Source organism: Glycine max, chromosome 15, assembly GCF_000004515.6.
Source record: "Glycine max cultivar Williams 82 chromosome 15, Glycine_max_v4.0, whole genome shotgun sequence".
In the NCBI taxonomy this organism is placed as follows: domain Eukaryota; kingdom Viridiplantae; phylum Streptophyta; class Magnoliopsida; order Fabales; family Fabaceae; genus Glycine; species Glycine max.
Window position 1 is genome coordinate 44,015,210 of NC_038251.2, and position 6,210 is coordinate 44,021,419.

Below are 6,210 nucleotides of genomic sequence, written 5' to 3' on the forward strand. Positions count from 1 at the left end.
TTCAAAGGCGTTGTTCACCTTGCAACAAGCGATGACTGATATAATTTTCCCAAGAATTATGGGAGCTAAGACTGCCAAAGAAGCATGGAATACATTGCAGGAGGAGTTTCAAGGAAGTGTTAAGGTACGTGCCGTTAAACTTCAATTTCTAAGAAGAGATTTTGAACTATTGGAGATGAAGGAGTCTGAGACAGTTAAAGATTACTATTCTAAAGTTAAAGAAATAGTTAATCAAATGAGAGATTTTGGGGAAGATATTCTTGACAAGAAAATTGTTGAGAAAATTCTAATTACTATGCCTCAAAAGTTTGACCCAATCGTGATAATGATTGAGGAAACCAAAGATCTGTCCACTCTATCAGAGACAGAACTTGTGGGCTCTCTTGAAGCATATGAGCAAAGACTGTATAGACATAAAGAAGATACACTTGAAAATGCCTTCCAGTCAAAGTTTAAATTTCAGCCCCAAAACAAAGAAAATGGAGGAAACAAAAATTATGGAGAAACTTCCAGAAGAAGAGAAGGTTCTAGGAATTTCCTTAAGAACAAAACAGATAAAAATCCTCCATGCAATATATGCAAAAGGCAAGGCCATGCAGAGAAAAATTGTTGGTTCCGTAATATGCCACAATGCAACCATTGCAAGAAGTTCAGGCATGTAGAGAAAAATTGTCGCAACAAAAATAGGCATCAAGCTAATATCGCTAAGGAGCATGATCAAGAACAATGTATGTTCTATGTCACTCAAGACTCAATAAAAGAAAAGGGAGGAAGCTGGTACTTGGATAGTGGATGTAGCAATCACATGACCAAGAATGAGACTATTTTCAAAAGCATTGACAAGTCTGTCAAAGTCAAAGTTCGACTGGGAAATGGAAGTGTGGTTGAATCAAAAGGCAAAGGCACTATCATGGTGGAGACAGATAAAGGTATGCGACTTATCCATGATGTCTTACTAGTTCCCAGCCTAAAAGAAAATCTTCTAAGCATTGGCCAAATGATGGAGAGAGGCTACACACTTCACTTTGAAGGAGGTGTATGCAAAATCTTTGACAACAAAAATAAAAGGTCTGAGATAGCCCAAGTAAAGATGAATAAGAGCAATAGAAACTTCTCTCTAAATTTAAAATATGCAATAAACATTGCCATGAAGGTACAAGTTGATGATTCATGCCTATGGCATCGAAGATTTGGCCACTTCAACTCACATGCCTTGAAGTTGTTACATGAGAAGAACATGATGAGAGATCTTCCAAGCATAAAGGAGAACAATGAAGTGTGTAAAGGATGTCTCCTTGGTAAGCAACTCCGATTTCCTTTCTCAACAAGCAGAGCATGGAGAGCGAAAGATCTATTAGAGCTGATACATACGGACGTCTGTGGACCAATGAGGACGCCATCACATAAGAACAATAGGTACTTCATACTCTTCATTGATGACTTCTATAGAATGACATAGGTATATTTTCTAAAAGAAAAATTAGAAGTCTTTGGAGTATTCAAAAAGTTCAAGGCCCTTGCTGAAAATCAAAGTGGAAAACGGATAAAAGTACTAAGAAGTGATCGCGGCAAAGAGTACACCTCTCGCGAGTTTGAAAGATTTTGTGAGGATGAAGGCATTGAGCGACAACTTACAGTCGCATATTCTTCTCAACAAAATGGAGTATCCGAGAGAAAGAATTGCACAGTTATGGAAATGGCTAGATCAATGCTCAAGGGGAAGGGACTACCTAACACATTCTGGGCTGAAGCAGTCTACACTGTTGTTTACATACTCAACAGATGTCCAACTAAGTCTGTAAAAGACAAGACTCCAATTGAAGCTTGGAACGGGAAGAAGCCATCAGCAAAGCACCAAAGGGTCTTTGGATCTATATGCTACACTCATATTCCAAATGTGAAAAGGCACAAGCTTGAAGACAAGACTATACGAGGTATCTTCCATGGGTATAGCAATATCTCTAAGGGCTACCGTGTCTACAACTTGCAAACTAAGAAACTCGTCATCAGTCGAGATGTTGAAGTTGATGAGTACGCTTCTTGGAATTGGGATGAAGAAAAAGTGGAGAAGAACGTTCTTATACCCGCTCAACTACCTCAAGAAGAAGCTGAGGAAGAAGACCCAAGTGAACCACCTTCACCACAACAACAAGATCAAGAACTATCATCACCAGAGTCTACTCCAAGACGAGTAAGATCTTTGGTGGACATATATGAAACCTGTAACTTGGGCATACTTGAACCTGGAAGCTTTGAAGAAGTGTCAAAGCAGGAAGTATGGGTCAAGGCAATGGAAGAAGAGATACAGATGATCGAGAAAAACAACACATGGAAGTTAGTAAATCATCCCCATGGAAAAGATATCATTGGGGTTAAGTGGGTCTATAAGACAAAACTCAACCCTGATGGCACCATACAGAAACACAAGGCGAGGCTAGTAGCTAAGGGTTACTCACAACAACCCAGAATTGACTACAATGAGACATTTGCACCAGTAGCTCGTCTAGATACCATAAGAGCTCTAATAGCTCTTGTGTCACAAAAAGGATGGAGTATCCATCAACTAGATGTCAAATCCGTCTTCCTTAACGGCGTACTTGGAGAAGAGATCTATGTGGAGCAGCCACAAGGATTCGTGTCTGAAGGCAAAGAAAGCAAAGTGTTAAGACTAAGAAAAGTACTCTACGATTTGAAGCAAGCACCTTGAGCATGGTATAGCAGAATTGATCAATATTTCGTGTATCAAGGTTTCAGGAGGAGCAAGAGTGAGCCTACACTTTACACCAAGTCTCAAGAGGTAAGTCAGAGAAATGAAGGGATATTCATCTTGCAAAAGAAATACACAAAAGGCTTACTTAAGAAATTCAAGATGTATGGTTGCAAACCTGTTGCTACTCCTCTCATAACAAATGAGAAACTACAGAAGAATGATGGAGCACTAGAAGCTGATGCATCCAAATACCGAAGTCTAATTGGAAGCCTCCTATATTTGACAGCTACATGGCCTAACATAATGTATGCTACAAGTGTTCTATCAAGATTCATGCAAAGCCCAAGTCAAATACACTTTGGAGCAGGAAAAAGAATTTTGAGGTATCTACAAGGAACAGAAGAGTTTGGTATATGGTATACTACCGAAACCAACTCATAATTACTTAGCTACACCGACAGTGATTGGGCAGGTTTGGCAGATGACATGAAGAGTACCTCTGGCTATGCTTTCTCACTAGGATCAGGAATGTTCTCTTGGGTGTCGAAGAAGCAAGCTACAATAGCACAATCAACAGTAGAAGCAGAGTATGTGGCAGCTGCTGAAGCAACAAGTCAAGCTATATGGCTTTGTAGGATACTTGAAGACATGGGAGAAAAACAAGATGAGCCTACTAAAATCAACTGTGACAACAAATCAGCAATTCCAATGACGAAGAATCCAGTCCATCACAGCAGAACAAAACACATAGCAATCAAGTATCACTTTATCAGAGAAGCTGAAGCAACTAAAGAGATCAAACTCAACTACTGCAGAACAAAAGATCAAATTGCAGACATATTCACAAAGGCATTGCCGAGACCAAGATTTGAAGAATTACGAGCTATGCTCGGAGTCACAAAAATTTGCATCAAGGAGGAGTGTTGAAATTGCTACAAATTTCTAGAATATTCTTAAATATAATATGTATGAAAATGGTAGAATATCCTAGAACTATAGTGAGTATGAATATAGTAGAACTATCTAGAACTATAATATGTATGAATATGGTAGAACAATCTAGAACTATAAGTGTATGTATAAGATAGAAGAACCTAGAACTATCATGATACTAATCTATCATGAAAACTCTAGAAAGACCTAAAGTAATGTAAAAACATTCACCATCATTGAGAGGTTGGTGACTTGAGCCTATATATAGGCAATTGGTATGTTGTAATTAATCATTCAAGAAATCAATGACATAGCCTTCTTTCTAAAACAATTCTCTAAAACTATCAACTATCAACTATCATCTAATCAACTACCAACATGGACATCCCAAAATCAATAAATTATTTATCTCTTCAAGACAATAATGTCCCTTTATGTACATGTGGAAGTATCAATTCAAAACTTTTAGACAAAGAACCTTTTTTCAGCAACAATACAGGAACTACTAAAAAAATTACATTCTCCGACTGCAAAATGATAGCGGTTCCTAATAACCGTCTTAAAACGTGTGTGCGGTGGCAATTTCGTAATATAATCAACTTCGACGACGATAGTCCTATAAAGACCATCTTAGAAGGTCCCCTTAACGACGATTATTTATATAAACATCATCGAATGCTTTAAAACCCTATTTGTATCCCTCTCTATCTATCTATCTCTCATACACTCTTTTTCTTTGCATGTCATTGTAGTCACAATCTTAGTGCTGCTTCAGATCGCGAACATGACTGAGCAGGACTTCACAAACCCTATCCCTGATTTCATCTCTGATCTCTACACTCGCCTCCTCATTCATCTCAACATTCTCCTCGAGTCTCTCTCTCGCTTCTCTTTTCGCACCTTCTTCAATTCTACATTCCTCACTCACATTCTCATTCTCTTCATTTTCTGCAGGGAAGACAAGGAGCAAGTCAAATTCCATGCCGTAGAGCATCTTCAAAACCCTGATTTTCACGTGGAGTCCGTTCGCGCCTTTAAACTCTACAACCAGATCAATGAGGTTCTCACAACGCTCGAGTGTCAGCGCAAATTCTCACAACCAGATCTTCTCATGCCGAATCCTCACTGAACCGACCTCCTGCTTGGCTCTCTTCTGAATTTCTGTCTCGATAGGACACTTTCTTAACCTCTTCGATTAATTGCCTCGCTAAAGAGAAAACCTAATAATTGTCAATTGTTTTCGTTCTCAGGGACGCGAGAATGAACTCTGTCTCAGAAATTGTGGAGGAAGTGAATGCTGTAGAGGCACAACAGACAAAGTTGGAGGAGAACATAATATTGCAGGTTTGTATTGGAATTTGAATCTCAATTCAAACTCATTTAGAGGTTTTAACCGAGCATGTCTTTTGCTGAGTGTATTTTTGGTTGTAGTTGAAAGCAGAGATTTCATAATGCAATCAGGCTAAAGTTAAAAAGCTGAAGCAAATGATTGCAGCACTGAACAGAACCAGATTTCTTTGTAAAGTACTTTAGGAAGTTGAACGAGAAGACTTAGGAAATGGATGAGAAGGTCAGTGATTGTCTTTGGTCAATAATGGATTGAGTTGTTGTTCATTTTCTGCTAGTGACAATCAGAAATTTATGCTTTAAGCAGATTAATTATATTTTGGTTTGATTTAAGTGTTTCCTCATTTGTGTAGACATTGGACATGGCTTTGGTTTTGATAAGTAAGTCTTTACACCTGTGCATATTACATTGTGGTCTGACTGTTGTTAGCATTGTTTTTAGTTTGGAGATTGAAATTCCTTTCTTGGTCTATTAACTAACATCAATTCCCTTTCCTTTTGAAAATTTGACTACTTGATGTATGAATTATGTTAATTCTTATTCATTCTATTTTCCTTTTCGTGTCCCAGATTTCAAATGCTGAATTTACATTGTTACAAGATGTCCAAGAAAATGCAAATCTACCTTAAAAAATCAGTCAATCACTTGATAAAGTACATGTATTTTTTGTTTCTCTTTTATTTGGTTCTCCTTTGTCATTAGAATCACTTGTAATCTGAATTCATTTATGTTTTTTTATTTCTCTCTTAAATTGTAGGCATAATCAAATTTAATTGGTTTTATTTATGTCTCTAGCTACAAAGTTAGTTGGTTCTTCCTTTGCCAGTGCATCTCTTGATCGCACCATAAAGGTATACATGTGTTCTTCTTGCTAGTTGTGTCTTGCATTTTCTTTATTTCCATACACCTATGATAAAAACTAAAAAGTAATTAATGCTATCTTTTGTTGCAGATTTGGAATCTTGGCTTTAATTTGGTTTCCTATATTTGTCATTATGCCAATAAAACCTTTGAAACAATTATGGGATTGTCAAACGAAAAGTTATGTCCAGACTCTAAAAGATCACAAACAATACGTATATGTTGTATGCTTTGATCCTGAACTATCTATAATCATTACTGGCTCTAAGGATGGCACAGTGCGCATTTGGCATTCAACAACTTATAGGTAATTTTCTGTTGTTCACTAACTAATGAGTTGAGAGCTTTATTTTTTCTT

General features: G+C 37.4%; 1 pseudogene; it reads left to right on the forward strand.

Annotated features, from left to right (window-relative positions):
- The first annotated feature begins 4,177 nt into the window (after nucleotides 1–4,177).
- Nucleotides 4,178–5,095, forward strand: LOC100779621 (kinetochore protein NUF2 homolog; annotated as a pseudogene).
- The last annotated feature ends 1,115 nt before the right edge of the window (nucleotides 5,096–6,210 follow it).